Raw genomic sequence first — 14,263 nt, 5'->3', positions numbered from 1 at the left:
CCCCTGCCAGCTCCGAGCAGCGCGAAACATTATGAAACCGGTACGGCGTGAGCAGCTGGTCTGTGTTTCAATGTTTTCGAAAGATTAAAAAAAATATAAAAGGAAAAGATCTCCGTTAAAATGTCAGGGAGTTTTCGAGAGCAATGACTGTTCTGCTTGGCTTTTCCCGTAGTTATGTTTGACATTTCGAAATGGTTATAATTGATGCTCGGAGTGACTGGCTGCCTGTCAAGGCTGATGTGTATTCTGTTTCTTAGTAACGTTACCTCTATTGATGGCAAAGGCCCTCATTCTGGGAGCATTATCTCTGAAGTGCTTTTTTTTGGTGCTTGTATAGACCATTATAATTAGTAACGACCAAAATCAGAAGCCAAGAGCAGTTTTTGCGGGGAGGGGACCGAATACAGCACCGAAGTTGATGAGTTTTCTCTCACCTTGCACTCCGTAGGTCTTCAGGTACATACATATCTTTTATACGAACAGATTAAAAGACCCAAGTCCCTGCCCCCATTTACAGGGGGAAGGATGATAGTCCTAGGGTAGAGTACTTCTCATGGTTGCCACGTCTCCCACTGGTAGGGCTGGCCCTAGATCGGGGTGGCCAAACTGTGGCTCGGAAGCCACATGCAACTCTTTCACACATATTGTGTGGCTCTTGAAGCCTCCACTGCCCCATTGGTTGGGCTTGGAGAAGGCATTTGTCTCTTTAAATCACTTTTCCAAGCCAAGCCAGCTGGTGGCTTGGAGAATCCATTTAAAGTTAAAGTTGCTTTCTTTCCACCACTCCTCCCCCCCCCCCCCCATCTATATCCCTCCTTCCTGATGTGATGGTATCGCTTTACTCTGCTCTGGTAAGACCTCACCTGGAGTATTGTGTTCAGTTTTGGGCGCCACACTTTAAGAAGGATATAGACAAGCTGGAACGGGTCCAGAGGAGGGCGACGAAGATGGTGAGAGGTCTGGAGACCAAGTGCTATGAGGAAAGGTTGAAGGAGTTGGGCATGTTTAGCCTGGAGAGGAGGCAGCTGAGAGGTGATATGATCACCATCTTCAAGTACTTGAAGGGCTGCCATCTAGAGGATGGTGTGGAATTGTTTTCTGTGGCCCCAGAAGGTAGGACCAGAATCAATGGGTTGAAATTAAATCAAAAGAGTTTCCGGCTCAACATTAGGAAGAACTTCCTGACCGTTAGAGCGGTTCCTCAGTGGAACAGACTTCCTCAGGAGGTGGTGGGCTCTCCTTCCTTGGAGGTTTTTCAACAGTCTAGATGGCCATCTGACAGCAATGAAGATCCTGTGAATTTAGGGGGAGGTGTTTTTTTTTAGTTTCCTGCATTGTGCAGGGGGAGGACCTGATGACCCTTGAGGTCCCTTCCAACTCTTCTATGATTCTATGATTCCTTCCTTGCGGCTCTCAAACATCTGATGTTCATGTCTTGTAGCTCTCAAACATCTGATGTTTATTTTATGTGGCTCTCACATTAAGCAACTTTGGCCACCCCTGCCCTAGACTGTCCGGCCTCCTAGGCAAGGCTAACCTCTGGTGACCACCACTACCCCTTGCACTGATAATGTCACTGAGTCACATGGGGCACCCAAGTTGGCACCTCCAGAAGGCCGGTGCCCTAGGCAGTTGCCTAGTTTGCCCTGCCCCCTGGCCACCAGCAGTGGGTGATGGGGAAAGGTTGTCAGATCCAGGTTGGGGAACTCCTGGAGATTTGGGGAGGACAAGGACCTCAGTGGGGTACAAGGCATCCATTGTCTCCAGAGGAACTGATCTCTGCAATTTGGAGATGAGCTGTAACTCTGGAAGGATTCCCAGGTCTCACCTTGGAGGCTGACATCCCTAATATGCTTCGCGGGCAGAAGGTCCTCAGGTCAGCACTTGGTGTCTTCAGTCAGAGTCGTCTAATTGGCTGGCAAAAGATCCAGAGGCTTTGAAAACCAACCGCCAGTCAGAAGACCGGGCTGGAAGACCCAGTGGCAAAATTCACTGTTGGCGGTGCTTCCAAAACTCTTGGTGGGATTTCTTCCCAGGTTTTGGCATTCCAAGTTAGCCGAGCTGGTTTCCAAAGTGGAAGTAACGCATTACGAGTTGTCCACAGTCCCCTTCTTTATTCCCCGATTCGATACAATCAAATGAGTGAAATGTGCTGCGGCTTTTCACCATCGATGGAACTGCATTGAGTGTCTTTGCATGTCTTTATTTAAAATATTTATACACCTGCCTTTCTTCCAGACGACCGAGACCTAAGACGAGATGCAAAGCTACAGGTAATTTTAGAAATTCCTTTTTTCTTCCTGATCCTTTTTCTTACCTTTTTTGTTTGTTTTATATCTGTGCAGATCCTTTTTGCGCACAATTTGTATTTGTGCAGAGACTGTTCGACCTGCTTCACTGGCAAATTATTTTTTGTGCCGATAGTAGCGCCGGCTTCTTGAAGTGCACTTTGATTTTTCTGTTGTCGTCGTTCTTGTTTTCAATTTGCAGTTATCTCCTCACGGCTGTATTCATGAGGCAGACTTGGAACTGAAATCTACCTTGGACTATTGCAAGCTGCAAGTGGCTGCCCTGGTGCTGAGGCTACAGTAGTGATGAGAACAGGTCTGACTGAAATCTACCTTGAACAGGTCTGAAATCTACCTTGATGAGAACAGGGACTGAAATCTACCTTGGACTATTGCAAGCTGCAAGTGGCTGCCGTGGTGCTGAGGCTACAGTAGTGATGAGAACAGGTCTAACCTTACCTGATGAGCATGATGACACCCCTTGTCATCGCAGCTGTAGTGTGGATTAGGGCTGCCAGGTCTGATACAGGAAATATTTGGGGACTTTGGGAATGGAGCCAGGAGACGAGCACGATTGAACTCATGGAGCCAGGAGTGGATTGAACTCGTGGAGCCGGGAGTGGAGCCAGGAGACGAGCACGATTGAACTCATGGAGCCAGGAGTGGATTGAACTCGTGGAGCCGGGAGTGGAGCCAGGAGACGAGCACGATTGAAGAAGGTTCTGGCCATCACATTTAAAGGGACGATGTTCATTTTAAATGCTTCCCTTCTTTTGGAAATAATGGAGGATGGGGGCACCTTCTTTGCGGGCTCACAGAATTCGACCCCCTGGTCCGATCTTTTTGAAACTTGGAGGGTATTTTGTGGAGAGGCATTGGATACTTTGCTGCAAATCTGGTGCCTCCATCTCAAAAAACAGCCCCCTCCAGAGCCCCAGAAACCCATAGATCAATTCTCCATTATACACTATGGGAATTGGTCTCCATAGGGAATAATGGAATGCCCAGCCCTGAGCCTGCTTGCGGGATTGGGTAGGATATAAATTGAAAAATTAAATTAAATCAAATTAAACATTAAATGCCTTCCTTCCATTGGAAATAGTGGAGGATGGGGGCACCTTCTTTGGGGGCTCATAGAATTGGACCCCCTGGTCCAATCTTTTTGAAACTTGGGGAGAGGTTTGAGGAGAGGCACGAGATGCTATGCTGAAAATGCAATCTGCTACCTAAAAGAAACAGCCCCTCAGAACCCCAGATACCCATGAATCAATTCTCCATTCTACCCTATGGGGACCCATAGAGCAGGGGTGTCAAACATGCAGTTTGGGGGCCAAATCAGGCCCCTGGAGGGCTCCTATCAGGCCCCCGAGCAACTGGCTGTCATCTGCTTCCTTCTTCATAACAGCTTGCTTTGCAAGGCTTGCTCAATTGAACAGGAGCTACAGAGCAAAACCTCTGTTTTCTCCATTGGCTGAGGCTCCTCCCTTAGGGAGGAAGGGGGGGAGAGCTTGCTTTGCCAGGCTCTCTCGATTGCACAACAGAGCTACTGAGTCAAGCCTCTCTTCCTTCAGTTGGCTGAGGCTCCTCCCCCTCCTCATCCCCTGGGGAAGGAAGGAAAGAGCCATAGCTTCCTTTGCCCAGTGCCTTGGATCCCATGAAAGAAATACAAAGAAAGTGCCTTTAAGTCTAATGAATGCTAACATTTTAAGTATGTTTTAAGTTTTTGAAAAAAAATATATTTGTGTTTGTGTTCTTTATAAAGTTTATATCTGTGCTAGCTAATCTTAAAGAGGTACACATGTGGCCCGGCCCAACATGGCTCAGCCCCACCCAACTTGGCCCGGCCCAACAAAATCTCATTTATGTCCGATCCGGCCCTCATAACAAATGCGTTTGACATCCCTGCCATAGAGTCCACCTTCCAAAGCAGCTACTTTTTCCAGGTGAACTGATCTCTGTGTTGCCTGGAGATCAGTTGAAATCTCAGGAGGTCTTCTCTCCAGCCACCACCTGCAGACTGGTGACCTGAAGACCACACGTTCTGGAACTTTCACCAGTGAACGTGAAGGGGATTGTTGGGTGGACTGCAGTTCAAACGGCCACCAGGAACTGTCCTGAGAAGAGTCTTCCTCTGGTTTTCTGAGCAACACTTTAATTTCTTCATTTACATGCACAGCTTTCTTAACCAGATAGTCTTTCTTATTATTCCCTTTTTGTGTTTATTCAACATATTCCCGGTCCTTTAAAAAAAAACAAAAAGAAAGAAACTCTTCCCTGGAAAGCCACCATTAAGGAGGATTAGAATTCAGCACAAGAGAGAACTTATGGGGCAAGGATGGATACAAACGTCAAGGATTCTATCACCCCTTTCTCACCCTCAGGCAGCTTCATATGTCTGTGCTGAGTTTTGACACTGTAGTGAGAAAGAAGGAAAGGAAGGAGGTGAAAAGAATAAGAAGGGATGGAGGTGCTCAGATCCCCTCAAGGGTTTTTTTTTGTTTTTGTAGCAGGAGCTCCTTGGCATATTAGGTCGCAACCTCCTGATGTAGCCAATCCTCCATGAGCTTACAGGGCTCTTCGTACAGGGCCTACTGTAAGCTCTTGGAGGATTGGCTACATCGGGGGGGGAGGGGGAGGGTAGCCTAATATGCAAAGGAGTTCCTGCTACAAAAAAGGCCCTGGTTTCATCTTCATTGGGAATGACTAAAGGGAATGACTAAAGGGACTAAAGGGATTTGGGGGCAGGAGAAATGACAGTCCTAACCAAATCGATTGCAGGATTTCAGTGCTGCTTCTCTACCAGCGTTACAAGCAGGAACAAATAACAGAGTGTAGCAAACTTTGTGTGCGTGGAAATTGGTCTTAGAATGCCATTTTTTTTTTCATACCCTCAAAGAACAATCACTGCAGCTCCCTGGCAACAGCCCTCTGGAAACAGCAGCAACCAGCAACGGGAATACTACATGGGGTGGATCTCTCTTTTCTTCTCTAGTTCAGTAAACAAACAGAACACAAAGTGTGTCTGCACTGCACTGCACAGTTCCTTCCTATAGCAATAAAGTCTGGTTACCATATATGTGCATGAAGAAATCTAAAACAATAGGAGGAACACAAAAGGTACCAGCACTTATTTGAATAATACTGCTCATTTAACACATAGTTTTTGAGTATTGCCACAGTAGACTTTGCATAAACCAGGTTTAAAAAAATAATCTCACAATAATGCCACAAGCTAGCTCATTATGAGCTTAGGCTGGCCAAAGTTGCTAAAAACAACAAAGAAGGGTTCTTTTCTTATGTTCAGAGTAAGAAAAAGAGCACGGACGTGGTAAGCCCATTGCGAGGGCAAGAAAGTGAAATTGTAACAGGTAATGAAGAGAGGGCAGAACTGCTCAATTCCTGCTTTTCCTCAGTCTTCTCTTCTGAGGGAAACGGTGCTCAACATGGCAAAAACAGAACATATAAGGAGGGTATGAAGTTCCAACCTAGGATCAGCATAGGGATAGTACATAAACACCTAGTTTCTTTAAATAAAACTAAGTCCTCAGGGCCAGATGAATTGCATCCAAGGGTTCTAAAAGAGCTTGCAGATGTAATTTCTGAGCCTCTGGCTATTATTTTTGAGAATTCTTGGAGAACAGGAGAGGTGCCGGAAGATTAGAGGTGGGCGAATGTTGTCCCCATCATCAAGAAGGGGGAAAAAGACGATCCGGGTAGCTATCGAGCCATCAGCTTGATGTCTATACCTGGAAAATTTTTAGAACCAATCATCAAACAGTCGGTCCTGGAACATTTAGAAAGAATGGATGTGATTACTAAGATTACTAAGAATGGATGTGATTACTAAGAGCCAGCATGATTTTCTCAAGAACAAGTCATGTCAGACTAACCTGATCTCTTTTTTTGAGAAAGTGACTACCTTGCTGGATCAGGGGAATGCTGTAGACATTGTTTATCTTGATTTCAGTAAGGCTTCTGATAAAGTTTCACATACTATCCTTGTTGACAAGTTGGTAAAATGTGGTTTGGATCCTGTTACCGTTAGGTGGATCTGTCACTGGTTGAAGGATCGCACCCAAGGAGTGCTTGTGAATGGTTCCTCATCCTTTTGGAGAGGAGTGACAAACAGAGTACCTCAAGGATCTGTCCTGGGATCTGTTTTGTTCAACATCTTTATCAATGATTTGGATGAAGGAATAGAGGGAATGTTTATTAAATTTACAGATGATACTAAATTGGGAGGGGTTGCAAACACAGAAGAAGACAGAAACAGGATACAGGATGACTTTGACAGGCTGAAAAACTGGACTAAAACCAATAAAATGAATTTTAAGAGGGGTAAATGTAAAGTTCTGCATTTAGGTAGGAAAAATCCAATGCATGGTTATAGGATAGGGGAGACTTGTCTTAGCAGTAGTATGTGCGAAAAGGATCTAGGGGTCTTAGTGGATCATATGCTGAACATGAGTCAACAGTGTGATTCAGTGGCTAAAAAGGCAAATGCAATTTTGGGTTGTATCAACAGAAGTATAGTGTCCAGATCATGTGATGTGATGGTATCGCTTTACTCTGCTCTGGTAAAATCTCACCTGGAGTACTGTGTTCAGTTTTGGGCACCACATTTTAAGAAGGATATAGACAGATTGGAACCAGTCCAGAGGAGGGTGACGAAGATGGTGAGGGGTTTGGAGACTAAGTCCTATGAGGAAAGGTTGAAGGAGCTGGGGATGTTTAGCCTGGAGAGGAGGTGGCTGAGAGGTGATATGATCATGATCTTCAGGTACTTGAAGAGCTGTCATCTAGAGGATAGTGTGGAATTGTTTTCTGTGGCCCCAGAAAGTAGGACAGGAACCAATGGGTTGAAATTAAATCAAAAGAGTTTCCGGCTCAACATTAGGAAGAACTTCCTGACCATTAGAGCGATTCCTCAGTGGAACAGGCTTCCTCGGGAGGTGGTGGGCTCTCCTTCCTTGGAGGTTTTTAAACAGAGGCTAAATGACCATCTGACAGCAATGAAGATCCTGTGAATTTAGGGGAAAGTGTTTGTGAGTTTCCTGCATTGTGCAGGGGGTTGGACTAGATGACCCTAGAGGTCCCTTCCAACTCTTCTTTGATTGTTTGATTCTATGAATTTTCTACTTACTTATAATTTTTTTAAGAAATTGCCACAGCCTAAGTAACCTCTGAATCCACTGCAGCCAAAAGTCTCCAATATCAATAGTAAAGACCACTTTTGAGACAAGTAAGAGAATTAATCAGGGCTTTTTTTTGTAGCAGGAACTCCTTTGCATATTAGACCACACACCCCTGATGTAGCCGATCTTCCTGGAGCTTACAGTAGGCCCTGTCCTAAGAGCCCTGCAAGCTCTTGGAGGATTGGCTAGGTCCGAGGTATGTGTCTTATTATGCAAAGGAGTTCCTGCCACACAAAAAAAACCAGATTAAATGACATCTCTGCTTTCCTTCCCTTTCATAGCCGAAGAACCATGCTAGGAAAGGTTGGGCACACTGTCCTTCATGCTCCCGAACAATATTTCTGATAGCAGAGAGTAGCACACTGGCTTAGTGAACTGGATTGTGGAAGTTCAGGGTCCTGAACGCAATACGGAAAACCTCACAGCAAAACTGTTCAGCCGGCTGCGATGCCCCTTTTCCCCTCACACAGAGTGCCTACAGCCCTCCTCAGCTTATGGGTTACCAGTAGGTCAGGATGCCACAAGCTAGCCTTCTTGTCTCTTTTCAGAGATCCAGAGAGCCACGATCATGTCATGCCTCAGGTCCTTTCTCTCTCACTCTAAGAGACATCTACAGACAGGGCAGTTTGTCTCCCTGCAATAACAAACCTTCCCTCACGTGGAGTTACTGAGGTTGAGGCTTAAGCACCGTTCCAATCGCGTGCCACCACCATTTATCCACATCCTATAATTTATGTATAGATCAAAATATTAAATGGTGAATGTGTGCACACACTTACACACACACACACACACACACACACACTCACCCCCCAGCATCCATTGTCTCCAGGAAAACTGATCTCTGTACAATGAAGCTATGCTGTAATTCCAGAAGACATGATAGGTTACCCTACTTTTTATACTAATTGATATATAATTACTTTTGAATTTACATACGTTTGACATTACAAATATCTTTGACACACGAATTCACAGTAACAAGCATAAGAAACAATTAAACCGTTTCCAAAAGAGCTCATAGCAATGTAGCGGTGCAGTATGCAAAAACAACCAGTTATAGTAGATGCACTTGGTGTTGCCGCTTCATCAGCATTGTTATTATCTTCCACTTGTGGAGCTGTATATAATGAGGGAATGAGCCAATTCCTTTTACTAGAAGCATGTATTGGTGGTGCATGTGCAGAGTGCAAAACAGAGAACTGTCCAAGAGAAGAAGTTGAGCCACTCTGGGAAGAAGTTGAGTCACACACCAGCACCTAGTATAAAAGTAGTGTATTTACAAAGTATATACAATACAACTAGTGCGGTGATTAACATTAAACTGAGTGACAAAGTGCTACGCCAGGAACCAACTCTCGACTGAGAGAAATACTGTCTGGCACAGTAATCCTTATATATACAGCACAGCCCATCATGGCAGTCCATACAGTTGCTGACTTCAGCGGGTGCTTTCCCCTGGTAACAGTCCAGCCAGAACCGGCTACCTCACAAGGTTGATCTGACCTGACCTGTCAGATGCTGTCACTGTAGATCCACCTGCTGCTTCTTGCTTCTGCCATGCTGTGGAAGGAGGACTCAATACACTGACAGCATGTGCAAAGCCTTTCATGTCATTGCTGGCCAAAACACTCTCTATGCATACTGGACCCAAGCACAGAGGCTTCATAACGGAACCGCCTTAAAAATACAAATAACAAAACTCTAGTAAGGGTTGGTTTTGAACTAATATGGTGCATTTCAAGGGGAGGGACCATGGCTCAGTGGTAGAGCATCTGCTTGGGAAACAGAAGGTCCCAGATTCAATCCCTGGCATCTCCAACTAAAAAGGGTGCAGGCAAGTAGGCATGAAAAACCTCAGCTTGAGACCCTGGAGAGCCGCTGCCAGTCTGAGTAGACAATACTGACTTTGATGGACCAAGGGTCTGATTCAATATAGGGTAGCTTCATATGTTCATTTTTAGGACCCAGGGATGATATCAAAACTTTATCTCTAAATTATTCAACTTGGCTATTACGGGGAACATATACTCTTAAAACGCACGCGTTGTTGCAGTGTACTTTCCTATACGGAACAAGCCAATTATATATTTTTATCTGGTTGCAAACCTTCCATTTTAATGTTGGCATGATGCTCTCCAGTTGCAAGCAATGCAGCAATGAGACAAAATTTGTATAAAGAGTAAGTCATTCTTCGTTTTGAGAAGGATCCAAACTTTTTCTTCCTATTGTTGGCCAAAAGGTTCTAAAGATACTACCCACTGTTGGGCCTTCTTAAGAGAAGGTTTCCCATAATTACATGCATCTGACCACCTTACCAAATCCCCAGGTGGGGGCAGGGGATCCCCTGGTTTGGAGGCCCTTCCCCGCTTCAGGGTCATCAGAAAGTGGAGGGGGGGAGGGAAATGTCTGCTGGGCACTCCATTATTCCCTAGGGAGACCGATTCCCTTAGGGTACAATAGAAAATTGATCCACAGGCATCTGGAGCTCAGGGGGGGGTCTGTTTTTTGAGGTATAGGCACCAAATTTGCAACATGGCATTTGATGTCTCTCCTCAAAAGACCCTCCAAGTTTCAAAAAGATTGGACCAGGGGGTCCAGTTCTACAAGCCTCCAAAGAAGGCGCCCCTATCCTTCATTATTTCCAATGGACTGCAGTCCCTTTAAATGTGATGGCCAGAACTCCCTTTGGAGTTTAATTACACTTGTCACAGCCATGCTCCTGGCTCCATCCTCAAAGTCTCTGACTCCACCCCCAAAGCCCTATTCCCAGGTCCTACTCAGAGGCTGGCATACCTATGACAAGAGAGTCTGCAAAGCCCTACTTGACACATTTCCTCTTTATCATAGCCATAGTATACCTCTTCACATTTCTGGGATCCAAGATCACTGCAGATAGTGACTGCAACCATGAAATTAAAATATGTTTGCTCCTTGGGAGAACAGCTATGGCGAACCTAGGCAGTATAATAAAAAGTAGAGATCACCCTGCCAACAGAAGTCCGTATAGTCAAAGTGATGGTATTCCCAGTTGTAATGTACGGCTGTGAGAGCTGGACCATAAGGAAGACTGAGCGCAGAAGAATAGATGCTTTCGAGCTGTGGTGCTGAGATGACTCCTGAGAGTCCCTTGGACTGCAAGAAGTGATGTTATCATGTCAGGCACATTGCCAGGGGGGATGCTCTATCACTGAGGAAAAACGATAATCATAGAGTTTTTTCCTTAAGTGATAGAGCGTCCCCCCGGCAACGTGCCCAGTGCAATGAAGTCGCTTCCGGGCAGTGCTCCCTCTAAGCTGTGGGGTCTTATGGGCAAAAATTTTACTTTGTGAGTTACCAACATTAAAGTTGTGAGCAACTACATAAATTAAGTTTGCTCTGGGGTCATTTTTCCTGAGCTAAGACAAAAATGTGTGAACCCAGAGGCTAATATAATAATAATAATAATAATAAATTTTATTTATATCCCGCCCTCCCCGCCTAGGCAGGCTCAGGGCGGCTGACAACAGTTCGATAAAATTATACAATATAAAATATACAATATAAGGTAATTTAAAACAACATTTAAGTTATACATTGATTTAAAACAACAATCTAAAACCAGTTCCAAATGTCTGGATCATTCCATAGTTTAAACGGCGGTGATCTTCCTGATGTTATCTGTACACTTGTATTATGGCAGGGGTCACTAGATAAATCGTTGGTAATTAAACAGCCATCCTATCAACTTCTACAAACGCCTGCTTGAAAAGGATGGTCTTACAGGCCCTGCGGAATTGGTCCAAATTCCGCAGGGCCCGTACCTCCTCCGGAAGTTGATTCCAAAGGCACGGGGCTATAACAGAGAAGGCCCGTGCCCGTGTACTCTGTAATTTCGCCTCCTTTGGCCCAGGGATAGTCAGCGTGTTCTTCCCTGCCGACCTCAGTGCTCTTTGGGGCTCATATGGGGAGAGACGGTCCCTCAGGTAGGCAGGTCCTCGGCCATATAGGGCTTTAAAGGTAATAACCAGCACTTTGTATCGGACCCGGTATGTAACTGGCACTAACTCAGCTTAGAGGGAACACTGCTTCCGAGTGACTGGGCACGTTGAGGTGGCCAGGGTTCTTTGGGGATGGGGTTCCACCTGTAGCCAGCTGCATGGTGGCAGGTTGTGGGGCCCAAAATCGGGGGGAACCCCACCCCTAGTGTGAAGCTGGGAAGCCTAATGGCCGTGGATCCATTTGCTATTAAAAGCACAGTCTTGGGGGCTGGTAAAAAAACTGTTGACCCTCAGTGTCACCTAGAAATAGAACATTAAAGTCATTTGCAAGTAAATTTAGCAAAGCTTTCACTTGAAAGTGGCCTGGGTTTTGACTTAACAATGATTATTGATTGCGGGGTTTTCCCGTCACCTTTCCTCTACCAGAGTAATGGCCTTCTCTGTGGTGGCCCCATCCTAGTAGAAAGCTTTTATCAGAGGATACATATGCCCTACATAACCTCGTTAGCTTTCACAGGGCTTGCAAGACAGAGCTCTTCCTATAGACTTGTAATTAGTCATTTCCTATGTCGTGTGATTTTTGTATTGTTTCCACCAGAACCTGGTTGGATACAGCCTTGTTCAATAGGAGATTTATATTGTTGATTTTAAATTGTGTTACATATTTGTTATTATTGCTTTAAAGATTATTTATTGAATGGTGTTTTATGTTGCTGCAAGCCACTCCGAACCTCGCTTGTCAATGGAGTGGTGGGGTATAAATTTAATAAATGAATAAATAAAACAGAATGATGGAATACAAGGAGAGAGAAAATTTAGCTCCATAACTCAGATTGCAAACCAGAGTAAGCCACTGCAGTAGTGAAAATTATATGGAAAATGAAAGACTATATACAGTGTAGGAAATACAGGGAGCTGTCATGGAGAAAAGGAGAAGGGCTCTTTTCGCTCAGATGACACCTTCCAACGTGTTATCATTCTGTTCCCCAACGGTCCCAAGCACAATGATTATTTCACATGTGTTTAATTCCCGCATCACCATTCCACCTAGGGCTTTTTAAAGGAAGAGTTTCAAAGCACACTGTTCAGTGCCAAGGGGAATTCTTATCTTCTTCTGACCTCATTTGTGAGAATTGCTTTTATAAATTGGGTTTGCTCCAGGCGAAGCGAGGTCAGCTTTACAACTTGGGAAAGAAATCGCAAGGAAGAAAATGCACGCACATCCACATATGGCACACCAGCCTACAACTAATATTGTGTCACAAAGCGGGCGCCGCCTCGTATTTCTGGACTGCTGGAAACATGACAGCCCTTCGCTGGTGGAATGCAAACAATGACATGTCCATGGCAGAAGAAACTTCACATACTTGAATCCTGACAGTCAACTTGTTGATAGCTGCGTAACCGGATCGAGAGCCGCGAAAGCACATTTAGACAAGATCATGGCTGGGAAATGTCACTGGGCAGGATTCAAAGCAGACAACTGGCCCAGGAAAAGGGGCCAGCAAAAGGAGCAACTCAAAGAAAAGTCCAAACATCTGTGTGGAGTAGAAAGTCCACATGACAAGGGAACAAAATGAGGAGATTTGGGAGGCAGGCGTAGGGTCACGCACAGAACGGAGACACTGAACCCCGTCCAGCTCCCAACTACCATCAATGAGACCACTCATGTGAAAGCAGGAATCAGGTAACCCTCCATTATGCGTCAGTCCTCCCTGAAAATCCCCTTCCCAAGGCACAATTCATAGAAGTGAAATGCCATCTGTACTGACTTTTATTCTCATGAGACATGTTGGGAGTCAATAAATTTCAAACAGGCCACGATGGGCAGGTTAGGTTCTGCCTCTTCCTAAGAGAGTCCAGTGGAAGCTGATGGAATGTTGATGAACGGAGCAGTTGAAAACTACTTCAGTTGAGAGTGAGACTGGCTGAGCGCTGTGGGAGAAGAGCAGCTTAATGCTGACTAAAAAAAAATGCCAAATTGTAATGAAGAATTCCAAATGCCTACATAGGGGAATAGTTCAGGAGTTCAACCAAAAAGAAACTTTTTAACCTCAACCTGATTTTCCCCTATATAATGTTGAAACCAATATAATGTTGAAACCAAGTTAACTCCTTGTGTGTGGATTGCAATGTTTAAATGTTCACTTTCTCGTTTTATGATTTTGAGCTTGCTTTGATTCATACTTGTCATGTTCCATGTTTCTATTATATGTGTTGAGCAGCTTTGGAAGTTCCTTTTAGAGCCATTTACATCCAGAATTCAATGCCCTTTTGGTTTGTTGCTTCATTAAGAGTAGTATGACTTGTACAGCCAGTTTGGCGTAGTGGTTAAGTGGACTCTTATCTGGGAAAACAGGGTCTGATTCCCCACTCCCCCACTTACAGATGCTGGAATGGCCTTGGGTTAGCCAGAGGTATCGCAGGAGTTGCCCTTGAAAGGGCAGCTGCTGTGAGAGCTCTCTCAGTCCCACCCACCTCACAGGGTGTCTGTTGTGGGGGGAGAAGATATAGGAGATTATAAGCCACTCTGAGTCTCTGATTCAAAGAGAAGGGCGCGATATAAATCTGCAGTCTTCAGACTTCTTCTATTGTCTTCTCTTCCACAATAGCTGATCAAGTGCTATATGACTTGGGAATCTTGTCTTCCAGCACTATATGCTTTTAATTTGTGATTGTCTCGTGGGGTTTTCATGCTGAGGTGATCAGAAGTGGCATACCATTGCCCTCTTCTGTGCAATACTAACCTGGCTTAGCTGAAGTGTCACCGCCATTGTCTTTGATAGAACCTCTGCCAGCG

This window comes from Heteronotia binoei, chromosome 9 (genome assembly GCF_032191835.1).
Source record: "Heteronotia binoei isolate CCM8104 ecotype False Entrance Well chromosome 9, APGP_CSIRO_Hbin_v1, whole genome shotgun sequence".
Lineage (NCBI taxonomy): Eukaryota > Metazoa > Chordata > Lepidosauria > Squamata > Gekkonidae > Heteronotia > Heteronotia binoei.
Note: the sequence above shows the minus strand (reverse complement) of the source record.